The 14,705-nt window shown below is 36.6% G+C and overlaps 1 pseudogene; it reads left to right on the forward strand.

Annotated features, from left to right (window-relative positions):
• The first annotated feature begins 747 nt into the window (after nt 1-747).
• On the forward strand, nt 748-9,094 carry LOC145805387 (expansin-like B1 pseudogene; annotated as a pseudogene).
• Nucleotides 9,095-14,705: the final 5,611 nt, after the last annotated feature.

Here is a 14,705-nt window from a genome sequence, read left to right on the forward strand (position 1 = left end):
ATCTTAATTTTTTTTTTTTTTTGTAGTGTCACATCCTACTTGGCTTTTTATGGGGCATGCCTAGTCCTCTTTTTTTTTTTAAATATTACAGGTCCTATACATAGATATGACACTATTATATAGTACATAAGGAAAATGCATAAGACCCCAGTGGGTGCTGGGGTCCCTTCTGATTGATTCAAAAAATACAAAAACTGTTTTTTTTTTTTTTTTCATTAACAGCCCCCACGTGGAGGTGGTGGTGTTGGGGGTCACCCCCACTGGGGTTCCCCAGCATTACCGAGTACATAAATAAGGGAATCCATCTCTTGGAAATACAGAGAATTTGGACACACAATGATTCAAGCATCTTTTGTGCCATCCGACAATGTCAATTGTTAATGGGTTCGCTAGCCATTAATCTGCTGTCACACCAATTTATTTTAGGTTTGCGTTTAAATTTTATGATTTGGATAGAAATTGAGGAAAAAGTGAGAAATAAAGAAAAAAATTTGAATTCATATTTCATTCATATTATTCTTACCCTTTACTTATCTCTTCACAAATCTCAATCTAAATGTCAAATCCAACACAATCTTAACATCACCATGCTAAAAATAAAATAAATGCTCAATTTTTTATCAAAAATATACCATTAAAAAAGGTACAACATTTTAAATATGTGATTTCATATGTGAGCTTCCCATCCCCAAAATCTTTCCCTTATTCATCATCTTCTGAAATAATAGATCTTATTAAGAATAAGAAATGGGTTTTGCAGCTAAGAGCTATTGCTCTCTTCTGTGTGTCATGGTGCTTTTGCCTCTAGTTTGTTACTCCCAAGATGCTTATGTGTGCTCTAGAGCAACCTATTATGGTAGCCCTGATTGCTTAGGGACTCCAAGTATGTATTCTCTCCTATATATACACACATGGTACTGATGCATATGTGTATTAGCAAATATATATATATATATGTACATTTCTACATTGATGATTTATCTTCGATGATTAAAATGTGTTTAATGATGTTAAATTAGCTGGAGCCTGCGGGTTTGGTGAATATGGAAGAACCGTCTATGATGGAGGCGTGAGCGGGGTTTCTAGGCTGTACAGGAATGGAACTAGCTGTGGTGCATGCTATCAGGTAATTCAATTAAAAAACAACTTAATCTTTTTGAGTTTATTTGAGCTTGAAAGTAACAAAAAATTAAGTGTTGGGACACTTCTAAAGTATATTGGAAGGATATGCATAAATACTCTTAGGTTCCTACGTATAATTGTTGGAAAATTGGTTTATATATAAGGCATATTTTGGGCCAACTTTGAGTCCAAAATTGAGTGGGCCCCAAACGTCTTTTGGGGTGGGTCCGAAGAGGTGACGTGTTCCTTGCCGCGTAGCAAGCCACACGGTGAAGACGGAACGTCAAAACCATTTATGAGTGAATGGGAAGTTGACGTCGTTTTCGGGTCTAACATTAATTTTTATTTAGATAAAATTCTTTTGAATTTTTTCAATAAAAATTATTGTGGGAATTTAATTTAATTCTAAAATTCAAATTTTGAGTTCCTAAGTGGTTTCCTAAAATTTGTAATTGTGAGAATTTAATTTAATTCTAAATTTAAATTTTAGGTTCCTTAGAAGTTTCCTAAAGTTTGTACCTCTTTATTTATTTATTTATTTATTTAATTATTTCAATAGTTTAATATATATATATATATATTTAGTTTAATATATATATATATATATATTTATATTTATATTTGAAATAATTTAAATAATAAATGAACCTATAGTTCCAAACTGTGCGTTTGACCAACGGACATTTTTTGAATTTTGGTTCAACCGCTATAATTAATTGAATACAACTTTTGCACCTATTCTGCTTTGTCTAAAGGCATCTGTTCATTTAATTTGGTTGCACCTGTTCGGAGACTTGGTTTGCCTATAAATATAAATCCTTTTCTAGCAGTCCGAGAGGATCAAAAAAAATTCAGTCTGAAACTGTCTCATTTTGCTGTCCAAATTATTTTTGTTTGCATTATTCTACATTCTAGTTTTAGAATAAATTAAAAGAGAGTATAGATCACAGGTTTGGTTCACCAAACAAATTTATTTGAAGTGCTTCTATAAATTTGTGAAGATCATTGTATCTTGGGAGATAGACGAGATAGACGCCATTCAACCGTAAGCACCATAGCGGAGCGAATTTGTCTTAAGGGCAGAGTGTCACACACTCGTTTTGGTCTTAATTTTAATTCGGTTCGATAAATAAATCCGGTATGTTATTTATTTATTTTGTTTGAATTTATTTCAAGTTATTTTATTTACACAGAAGATTGTTCCAACAATCTTAAGACAAATCAATTATTCTGTTTACAGAATTTTTTGTTTGTTTCCCTTTTTCATTCTTCGTAAATAATTTCGGAAGAAAAATTATTTTCTGTGAATTTACAAAATAATATTCTGGTTGGAAAAACAAATAGTGATTATATGCTATTTGACAGATAGTAGTAATATACTGTCTCTTTTCTTTGACAACAACTAGTAGTACGATACTGGTGTCATTAACAATTCAGAATATATTTTTGTGGAATTTTGTCAGAAAACTAATATTGGTTTTTAGAAATTATTTTCTGAGTTTTCTTTAATTAAAATTCTGTTTCAGTATTTTAATTATTGAAGTGTTACAGAAATTTAATTTTCTGTGTGGAATTAATTTGGTTAAATAAAATTTTATTTTATTTCCAAATTAATTGAAAAATAAAAGTTATAATTTTTATTTCTTTTATTTTACAGAATTTACTTTCTATGTGGAATTAATTTGTTTAAATAAATTTTATTTTATTTTCAAATTAATTGGAAAATAAAAGTTACATTCTTATTTCTTTTATTTTTACAGAATTTAATTCTGTGAATTTGGTTTAATTTTCTGTGTAGTATAAATTCTAATTATAATTTTGTTTTATATATTAGAATTGATGGCTACTGAAACAAATACCCAAACAAGTACTACTGTGGTGGCTGCAATGACGCCAACCCCCTCTCCTGTTGTAACAGTACCGATAAATAACGGTGAAAAGCCAGAGAAGTTCTTAGGAACTGACTTTAAAAGATGGTAACAGAAAATGTTGTTCTATCTTACAACTCTGAACCTGGCTCGTTTCCTCCGTGAAGATGCTCCTATCCTGAAAGAGGATGAAACCGACCGACAAGTGGTTACTGCGGTTGATGCCTGGAAACATGCCGATTTCCTTTGCCGGAATTACGTCTTGAACGGACTTGACAACACATTATACAACGTCTACAGTCCAATCAAGACAGCAAAGGAACTTTGGGAATCGTTGGAGAAAAAGTACAAAACGGAAGATGCCGGCTCAAAGAAATTTGTGGTTGGCAGATTCTTGGATTTTGTAATGGTTGATTCAAAAACTGTGATCAGCCAAGCTCAAGATTTCCAACTCATTCTGCATGACATTCACGCAGAAGGTATGTCTCTCAGTGAATCCTTTCAAGTTGCAGCCTTAATTGAAAAATTACCAAAAGGCTGGAAGGAATTCAAGAACTACCTCAAACACAAGCGCAAAGAAATTTCTATGGACGAGTTAATTGTGCGTTTGAGGATTGAGGAGGACAACCGCAATTCTGAAAAGCGGGCTGGAAAGCTTCCTATGGAGTCTAAGGCAAATGTGGTGGAACATGCTTCAAAAACCAAGAAACGAAAGTCTTTTGGAGAAAGTTCATCATAAGGCTCTAAAGGGGGGGGGGGGGAAAATAAAAAGTACAAGTTTAATGGCAAATGTTACATCTGTGACAAAGAGGGACATCGGGCCAAAGATTGCCGTAGCAAAGGCAAAAGCAAAAGAAGAACAAGCAAGAAGCCTGCTCAAGCCCACATGACTGAAGTGGACAATATTTCCAATGGTGTCGATGACATCAATCTTTCTGCAGTTGTTTCCGAGGTAAATCTTGTCGGAAATCTTAAAGAATGGTGGGTGGACACTGGTGCTACTCGCCATATTTGTGCCGACAAAAAGATATTCACATCTTATTCTTCAGTGGACAATGGTGAACAACTTTTTATGGGCAACTCCTCAACTTCCAAAGTTGAAGGACAAGGAAAGATTATACTCAAAATGACATCTAGAAAGGAACTCACTCTCAACAATGTGTTGCATGTACCAGACATTCGCAAGAATTTAATTTCCGGATCTTTGTTGAGTAAGAATGGGTTTAGTCTAGTTTTTGAAAGTAATAAATTTGTACTTACTAAGAATGGGATGCATGTAGGAAAAGGTTACATGTCTGATGGCCTTTTCAAGTTAAATGTAATGACCGTTGTACCCTCAGTTATTAATAATACTACATCTTCTTCTTACTTGCTTAAGTTTTCAAATTTATGGCATGGTAGACTAGGACATGTTAATTATGGATCTTTACGTAGATTAATTAATATGAAATGTTTACCTAAATTTAACATTGATTCAAATCATAAATGTGAAATTTGCGTTGAGGCAAAATTATCTAAAACTCCTTTTCATTCAATTGAAAGAAGTACAGAACCACTTGAATTAATTCATAGTGACATTTGTGATTTTAAATCAATTCAAACTAGAGGTGGGAAAAAGTATTTTATCACTTTTATAGATGACTATACTAGATATAGTTATGTTTATTTAATTCGAACCAATGATGAAGCTTTGGAAACTTTCATTCAATATAAGAATGAAGTTGAAAATCAACTTGGTAAGAAAATCAAGAAATTTAGAAGTGATAGAGGTGGTGAATATGAATCACCTTTTGGTGAATTTTGTACAAAACATGGAATAATTCATCAAACCACCGCTCCTTTCTCACCTCAGCAAAATGGAATTGCTGAAAGGAAAAATAGGACATTAAAAGAAATGATGAATGCCATGTTAATTAGTTCTGGATTACCTCGGAACTTGTGGGGGGAAGCAATACTTTCTGCTAATTATATACTTAATAAAGTACCCCGAAAGAAAGTGAATCAAACACCTTATGAATTGTGGCATGGAAGAGTACCATCCTACAAATACGTAAAAGTGTGGGGGTGTTTGGCTAAAGTGGCTATTCCTAGTCCTAAAAAGACTAAGATAGGTCCTAAGACCATTGATTGCATTTTCATTGGTTATGCCAAGAATAGTAGTGCATATCGGTTTTTGATTCATAAATCTGAACATTCCGAAATGCATGTAAATACTATTATTGAATCTCGGAATGCATCTTTCTTTGAACATGTATTTCCAAATAAGACTGGACAAGAGACTAGTAATAATAAGAGATCTTTTGATGCTATTACTAGTAATGATCAAGAACATGATCAAGAGCAAGAGTTAGATCAAAATGAGAAAGAGGAACCTAGGCGTAGTAAACGTGCTAGAACTTCAAAATCTTTTGGTCCGGATTTCCTAACATTTTTGTTAGAAAATGAGCCTTTAACTTTTAAAGAGGCTATGTCCAGTCCTGAAGCTCCTTTATGGAAAGAAGCTGTCAACAGTGAAGTTGAATCCATCTTGCAAAATCATACTTGGGAATTAGTGGACTTACCACCAGGTTGTAAACCTCTTGGATATAAGTGGATTTTCAAAAGGAAAATGAAAGCGGATGGATCAATTGACAAATACAAGGCAAGCCTTGTAGTCAAAGGATTTAGACAAAAAGAAGGTCTTGATTACTTTGACACGTACTCACCGATTACTAGAATAACATCCATTAGAATGCTAATTGCCATTGCATCTCTATACAATCTAGAAATTCATCAAATGGATGTTAAAACCGCTTTCTTAAATGGTGAGTTAAATGAAGAAATTTACATGGAACAACCATAAGGGTTTTCTGTTCCAGGGAAAGAAAAGAAAGTGTGTAAATTGGTTAAATCATTATATGGTTTAAAATAAGCGCCAAAGCAATGGCATGAGAAATTTGACAAGGCAATGATGTCAAATGGATTTAAAATTAATGAGTGTGACAAATGTGTTTATATTAAAAACACAGATAAAGGTTATGTCATTGTATGTCTTTATGTAGATGATATGCTCATCATAGGTAGTAATAATGATATGATTAAAACTACCAAGAAAATGTTGAATAAACATTTTGACATGAAGGACATGGGCATTGCTGATGTAATTCTTGGTATGAAAATTACCAAAACATCAGAAGGATATGCTTTGTCACAATCTCATTACATTGAGAAAATACTTGACAAATTCAGCAAAGATGATGATCATCTAGCTAGAACACCTGTAGATGTTAATTTGTATCTTTCTAAAAATGAACAGGAAAGTATTTCTCAATTAGAGTATGCCCAAATTATTGGAAGCTTAATGTACTTGATGAACTGCACTCGCCCATATATAGCTTATGCAGTAAGTAAATTAAGTAGATATACGAGAAATCCGAGAGTAGAACACTGGAAAGCAATTATAAGGGTTCTAAGATATCTCCGATTTACTCGTAACATTGGGCTGAATTATACTAGATATCCAGCAGTACTTGAAGGATACTGTGATGCAAATTGGATATCGGATACAAGAGACTCGAAGTCCACCAGTGGGTATGTCTTTACTCTTGGTGGGGCGGCTGTATCTTGGAAATCTTCCAAACAGACTTGTATTGCTAGGTCTACTATGGAATCTGAATTCATAGCTTTAGACAAAGCTGGGGAAGAGGCAGAATGGCTTCGCCACTTCCTTGAAGATATTCCAATTTGGCCAAAACCGGTGCCTGCTATATGCATACATTGTGATAGTCAATCAGCAATAGGTAGAGCACAGAGTCATATGTATAACGGTAAGTCTCGACACATTCGTCGTCGACATAATACCGTAAGACAACTACTTTCTAATGGAATTATTTCCATAGAATATGTTAAGTCTAAAGACAACATAGCGGATCCACTAACCAAAGGGTTAGCAAGAGAGTTAGTTGAGAATTCATCGAGGGGAATGGGACTTAAGCCTATGAAATAAGAGTTACCACAACGGCAACCCAACCTAGTTGACTGGAGATCCCAAGATCTAGGTTCAAAGGGACAACCGAGTTGTGATTGACTCAGAAGGATCACTGTGGAGTCCAACTCCTACCCATTTCTATGATGAAATAAGTGATGTCTGCAGCGATTTAGGTTAAGTAATACTTTTAATGATTCTTATATCTAGGTAAACCTAGTGGAGTATGGCAAGATACTCTTCATAAGAATCACCTATGTGAATGTGAACTAGGCCGGTTCTATAAGATTTGTGAAGGGCTACAAGTCTTTAGAGCACTCATGAAGACCAGGTTGTTCAGGGCCAAAATGAACACAATAGTGAGAACTAAACTGTGTCTGGCGATATACTGTGTGAGTTCTATTGTCTTGGTTTACACAAACGGCTGAACAGTTCAAGACATCATGTTCACTGTTTAGCTAGTAAATCCGATAGTGTCTCACAAGGGAAGGTTCAAAGCCAAAAGCTACCTATCCTTTGCAGAATATTTCCAATTTCTGTACTCTCTGTAATAGATCATGTTGTTGCATTTTCTCTCCGTCAAATTCCATTCATGTGGGGGATTGTTGGAAAATTGGTTTATATATAAGGCATATTTTGGGCCAACTTTGAGCCCAAAATTGAGTAGACCCCAAACGTCTTTTGGGGTGGGTCCGAAGAGGTGACGTATTCCTTGCCGCGTAGCAAGTCACACAATGAAGACGGAACGTCAAAACCATTTATGAGTGAATGGGAAGTTGACGTCGTTTTCGGGTCTAACATTAATTTTTATTTAAATAAAATTCTTTTGAATTTTTTCAATAAAAATTATTGTGGGAATTTAATTTAATTCTAAAATTCAAATTTTGAGTTCCTAAGTGGTTTCCTAAAATTTGTAATTGTGAGAATTTAATTTAATTCTAAATTTAAATTTTAGGTTCCTTAGAAGTTTCCTAAAGTTTGTACCTCTTTATTTATTTATTTATTTATTTAATTATTTCAATAGTTTAATATATATATATATATATATTTATTTAGTTTAATATATATATATATATTTATATTTATATTTGAAATAATTTAAATAATAAATGAACCTATAGTTCCATACTGTGCGTTTGACCAACGGACATTTTTTGAATTTTGGTTCAACCGCTAGAATTAATTGAATACAACTTTTGCACCTATTCTGCTTTGTCTAAAGGCATCTGTTCATTTAATTTGGTTGCACCTGTTCGGAGACTTGGTTTGCCTATAAATATAAATCCTTTTCTAGCAGTCCGAGAGGATCAAAAAAAATTCAGTCTGAAACTGTCTCATTTTGCTGTCCAAATTATTTTTGTTTGCATTATTCTACATTCTAGTTTTAGAATAAATTAAAAGAGAGTATAGATCACAGGTTTGGTTCACCGAACAAATTTATTTGAGTGCTTCTTTAAATTTGTGAAGATCATTGTATCCTGGGAGATAGACGTCATTCAACCGTAAGCACCATAGCGGGGCGAATTTGTCTTAAAGACAGAGTGTCACACACTCGACTTGGTCTTAATTTTAATTCAGTTCGATAAATAAATCTGGTATGTTATTTATTTATTTTGTTTGAATTTATTTCAAGTTATTTTATTTACACAGAAGATTGTTCCAACAATAATTTCAAATAAAACAAAAAAATATTTGATTGTGAGGCTTGTGACTACGTTGAAGTGCTACAACTTTAAACTATATGCCTTTCTTGAAGGCAAGAAATAGGCAGCCAATTGAAGTTGCTTCAGAACAAATAAAAAAAGTAGCTCTCTTATTTTTGTGTCTACAATGGAAGTTATTTGTTTATTGACAACTAAAGGTTAGGTGCAAAGTACCACAACTTTGCACTGAAGATGGAGTGAGGGTAGTGGTGACAGACTATGGTGAAGGGGACAAGACTGACTTCATCCTAAGCACTCGGGCCTACTCGAGATTGGCTCGTCCCAACGTAGCCTTGGATTTGTTTGCCTATGGCATAGTTGACATAGAATACCAGAGAATTCCTTGCCAGTATCCAGGTTACAACCTCATGGTCAAGGTTCATGACGGCGTTTTTCGTCATCGACAGCAATGCGAAGTACAATGCTTTACTTGGTAGAGATTGGATCCACACTAATAAATGTGTGCCTTCCTCTTTGCGTCAGAAAATGATAATAGCTTTAGGCAATGGGGAGACGGAGGAAATTAATGCAGATCCTCAACCTTTCATAGCCTGTGCAGATTTCGCAGAAGCCAAGTTGTATATTGATGGCGTGGCACCGCTCAGTATACTGATGGAATTCGATGGCTCAGCCGAAGTACCGGCTGATGAGGAAGTAGCACACCTGAAGCATTTAGTCCAGGAGAGTGCTGATGAAGAGCTAGTTGTTAAAGATGACAATGATGTCTGGTTATAGGCGGCAAGATTAAGCACCAGAAGCCAGGTCTTTGGCTTTAATTAAGTTTTCAATATTGGATATAAAGTCAATAGTCCAGAAAGTACGAGAGCAAGAGAAAGAAGTCATGACAATTGGCTGCAAGCGGGAGCAACAACAAGCCAGAGTTTTGACCCTTGATAAATACTGTGCATTGGACATAGAAACGAAAGTCCAAGAAATACAGGAAGAAGAAACCTTGTGGACAGACTTTGTCTATGAGGAGGAGAATAAAGAGGAGGAATCAAAGAGCCTGGAAACAGAACACAGCAAGGAGACTTCTTCGAAGTCAGAAAGGATCAAAGAAGGAGTTCCAGTAAGTACTCAGATACAAGACCCCTTAGAAGAAATAAATTTAGGGGAGGATTCTGTACAACAACCCATTTATATAAGTGCTTGGTTGAATTCTCTTGATAGGGACCAGTTGTTGGTTATCCTGAGAAGATATAAAGATTGCTTTGCATGGTCATACAATGAACTACCAGGATTGGATAGGTCATTAGTGGAACATAGGCTTCCCATGAAGCCTAACTTCAAGCCATACAAACAAAAACCAAGAAGAATGGGTTCGTAAGTGATCCAGAAAGTTAAGGAAGAAATTCTTAGACTACTCAAGGCAGGCTTTATCAAGACAGCCAGGTATGTTGAGTGGCTATCTAATATTGTACCTGTAGTTAAGAAGAACGGCAAAATGAGGGTATGCATCGATTTTAGAAACCTAAATCTGGCGACTCCAAAAGATGAATATCCTATGCCTATAGTAGATTTGCTGGTGGATAGCTCAGCAGGACATCAGATTTTATCAATGATGGATGGGCACTCTAGTTATAACCAAATCTGCATTGCAGAGGAGGATGTTCACAAGACAGCATTCAGATGCCCTGGGAATATTGGGACCTTCGAATGGGTTAAAATGCCGTTTGGCCTAAAGAATGCCGGGGCCACGTATCAGAGGGCTATGAACACTATCTTTCATGACCTTATTGGTGGGTATTTAGAGTGTTATATTGACGACATTGTGGTCAAATCCCAATCCATGGAGGAACATCTGTTTCACCTAGAGGCAGCCTTTGAAAGAATGAGAAGGTTCAAATTGAAGCTTAATCCTCTTAAGTGTGCTTTTGGCGTATCATCTGGAAACTTCTTGGGCTATGTAGTACACAAGAAAGGAATACAGATCGACCAGAATAAAGCCAAAGCCATCATTGAAACCAGACCTCCATCAAGTAAGAAAGAATTACAAAAGTTCCTTGGACAGGTCAATTTTCTTCGAGGATTCATTTCTAACACTGTAGGGAAAACTGAAGTTTTTTCTTCCTTATTAAAGCTAAAAGATGAAGAGGAATTTGTGTAGACAACGGAGCATCAAAGTGCTTTCGATGGAATCAAAGCCTACTTGGCCAACCCTCCAGTACTGATGCCACCAAATGGCGTTAAGCCTTTGAAGTTGTACATAGCTGCAGTAGAAGATTCATTGGGAGCTTTCTTAGCCCAAGACAATGAGGAAGGCAGGGAGCAAGCTGTTTATTACCTTAGTAGGTTTTTAAATTCTTGTGAATGTAAATATTCAGCTGTAGAAAAGCTTTGCCTTGCGCTGTATTTTGCTGTAATGAAATTAAGATATTACCTTTTGCCTACGACTGTCTTGGTAATTGCAACCACAGATTTGGTTAAATATATGTTATCTAGACCTATGTTGAGGGGAAGAATTGGCAAATGGGTATTAGTCTTGTCAGAATTTCACTTAGAATATGTGCCCCAAAGGGCAGTGAAAGGACAAGTTTTAGCCAATTTTTTGGCAGACCATCCATCTCAAACAGAGAGTCAAGAGATAATGGAACTCAGTATGGCTAGTGTTGAGCCATGGCAAATGTGGTTCGATGGATCGAAAGCCAATGGCCTAACTGGAATTGGTATAGTGATCAAGTCACCGCAAGGAATAGAAACCACACATGGTTTCAGAGTGGATGAAACTGCTTGTTCTAATAATCAAGCTGAATATGAAGCTTTGATAGTGGGATTGGAAATTCTTATTGGATTACAAGTACATGCAGTTGACATATTTGGAGATTCCCAATTGGTCGTTAACCAAGTAAAAGGGATTTTCAAGTGTCAAAGTATAAGTATGCTGCCATATTATGTCGTCGCATTGCATTTGCTCTCTCAATTTGAAATAGCAAATGTAACTTATGTTCCGAGATTCTTGAATAATAAAGCTAATGATGTGGCTCAGAAAGCTTTGAATTTCAAGAGAAATGATGGTACCCAATGGAATGTAAGCCAAACAACATACCAAAAATCTATACCACCCTTAAATAAAAGGAACATGGTCCTGGAAATCAATCATAATGATCTACAGGAACAAGATTGGAGACATCCAATAATATGATACTTGGCTGGCCCATCCTCAAAAGCCAGCAAAAGAGTTAAATTGCAATCTGTGCAATACATCATATATAACAATGATCTCTACAAAAGAGGGGGAGATGGTCTATTGTTGGAATGTTTAGGGCCAAAAGAAGCATTAATAGCTATGGCTGAAGTTCACGAAGGCATCTGTGGTGCACATCAGCCTGGTGTAAAAATGAGATGGCTGCTTCGAAGACATTCCTATTATTGGCCAACTATCCTTAAAGACTGCATAGAATATGCAAAGGGCTGCCAGGCATGTCAAAAGCATGGTACAATAAGGCATGTGCCCATAACTGATCTACATGCAGTAGTAAAGCCTTGGTCGTTCAGAGGATGGGCCATGGATATGATGGGGAAAATACACCCTCCCTCTTCGAAGCATCATTGTTTCATTTTGGTAGCTACTGATTATTTCACCAAATGGGTTGAAGCTAAGCCATACAAAGCTGTAGATCAAACGGAGGTTATTGGGTTCATTAAAGATTTGATCCATAGATTTGGCATCCCACAAACGATAACGGTTGATAATGGGACTGTTTTTGATGGGAAGATGGTAAAGTCTTTTGTGGCTGAGTTTGGGATTAGCCTTGTTAATTCCACCCCATATTACGCACAAGCCAATGGTCAAGCTGAGTCATCTAACAAGTCCTTAAAAAAGGGAATATAAAAGGTTGTGGAAGATAATCCTAGAGATTGGCATAACTTATTGTTAGATGTATTGTGGGCTTATAGAACTTCCCCAAGGTCAAGCACATGAGTCACTCCTTATGCCTTAGTATATGGGCATGATGCAGTATTACCTGTGGAGATCAATGTTAAATCCTTAAAGGTAAGATGCCAAGACCAGTTGGATCCTGAGCAGTACTATCAGAGTATGTGCTTGGAGTTAGAAGACATAGATGAAGCTAGAATTTTGGCATTAAATAGCATTCTCTTTCAGAAGAAGAAAGCAGCCAAAAATTATAATAAGAAAGTCAAACACGTTGGCTTTGATGAAGGTGATTTGGTGTGGAAGACAATACTTCCAATAGGAATTAAAAGCCATAGACTTGGCAAATGGTCACCTAACTGGGAAGGACCATATCAAATTCATAGAGTTTTGCCTTTTGGAGCATACCATTTGAAAAATTTGAATGGTTATATGCATCCCAAAAAGATTAATGACAGATATTTAAAGCCTTATTTTCCAACTATTTGGGAAACACAAGGAATAAAATAAACACTGAGTACAAGAACATAAGATGATAAACGAGGAAATGTTTTATAAAGAGTCAAGTACATCGTGCCACAAATTGGCCCAAAAATCATTACAATGTTTTAGTTGTTTTTGTACAACAGATTTCCTATTGGTAAACGATGAAAATAGTTGAATAGCTGCAGCCATGTCTCTCTTTTGATCGGTCAGCCCTTGATTGGTGATTTGCAGTTTGATGTCAGTTCGGAGTAAGGCCTGATTCACTACAGAAAGCTCCTCTTCGAGTTGAGCTTTCCTCTCCAGTAGTTGAGTTCGAAAGTGAGAGGCAAAGGAGTGTTGTTCCTTAAGCTTCGATACTTCAGTATGCACTTGAGAAACAAAACTCTAGTCTCTAACCAATTTCTCATTTGCAGCCTTGGCAGCATGACAGATGCGGATGTAAAATTCGATAGTAGCTGCTGCCTGGGATAGGTGATTTGAGACATCCATACCAGACTGCTCAGCAAGTTTGCAGCATTGAAGAAACCCATTTTTAATTATAGGCCTTTGTAGAGCCTCGAAGGGAGTCCTCGAAAAAGAGATTAACAGGTCCAGACAGGCGTCTAAGTCTATCAAAGGCACAGAAGGCTGGCTGCTGGAGGAAGGAAAGCTATCAAAAATTTCCAGCAAAGAATCAGCCAAAACTAATGGCTCAGCCTCCTCATCGAATGTCGGAGAAGTAGAGGTGATGTCAAAAAGACTAGCTAATCTTGCTTCAAAGACATCAATCTCATCATTAGACATGGGGGGCGCAGAGAGAGTTGCCATGGGAGATACAGAAGATTGCATAGGGATAAGAGAGATGGGTGGAGCATCTTTAATGGTCTCCATGGTCCTAGCCACCAATGAATCAAGTGAAGGAGGGCTGGAGCTAGGTAAAAGTGATAAGTCACGAGTTGGAGAGCTGCCAGCACCCATCAGAGATAAGGTAGCAGTTGGAATCTCTTTGGAAGGAGAAAGAGGAGCAAGACTCGGCAAAGGAGTAAATTGAGGAAAGTCAAGAGTCAAGTAAGAAAGACGTGGAGTCAAACCAAGAGAAAGAAGTCCAGGAATGCTTGGCCTCAAGAAAAGTGCAGGAATTGTAGACCCTGGAAGTGGAAGTATGGTCTGAATCGTCCTTACATCCTGCATCTGATCAACCTCGAGTGAAACTGAGAGAGGTCTCATTGGAAAGATGAACTCAGAAGTTATTGCTGCAAGAGGAAGAAATGTAAGGCGATGTTAAACCTCAATACCAAAGACTGACAGAGGAAAAATCGCAGAAGCTTAAAAAATTACCTGCTCCAGAAGTGTCGGCAATAATGGGAGAACTACGAAGGGTGTAATATCTGGCAGTTTGTTCCCTTCTTGCGGTTTCCCTTTGTAGTATGTCAGCAGCGGCAGCTTTATCTCTCAGAAATTGTTGCTGCCGTCTCTTCTCAGCTCTCTCGAAGACAATCATGGCTTTAGAATGTTCTTGTTCTACTGTCTTGATGGCTGCTTCATGGATGGTATCTTCAACCAAGATAGGAGCGGAAGCAGACATCTTTTTTCTCTTTTCTATTGCTTTGGCAATTGTCTCAGAATCAGAGTCTTCGACCATATCAGAAGAAGAGACAGTCACCTTTCTTTTCTTTTTCCTCTGTATTGGCAGGGTCTGCTCCTTCTCA

The sequence above is a fragment of the Camellia sinensis genome, chromosome 13, assembly GCF_055761805.1.
Source record: "Camellia sinensis isolate YWXY chromosome 13, ASM5576180v1, whole genome shotgun sequence".
Lineage (NCBI taxonomy): Eukaryota > Viridiplantae > Streptophyta > Magnoliopsida > Ericales > Theaceae > Camellia > Camellia sinensis.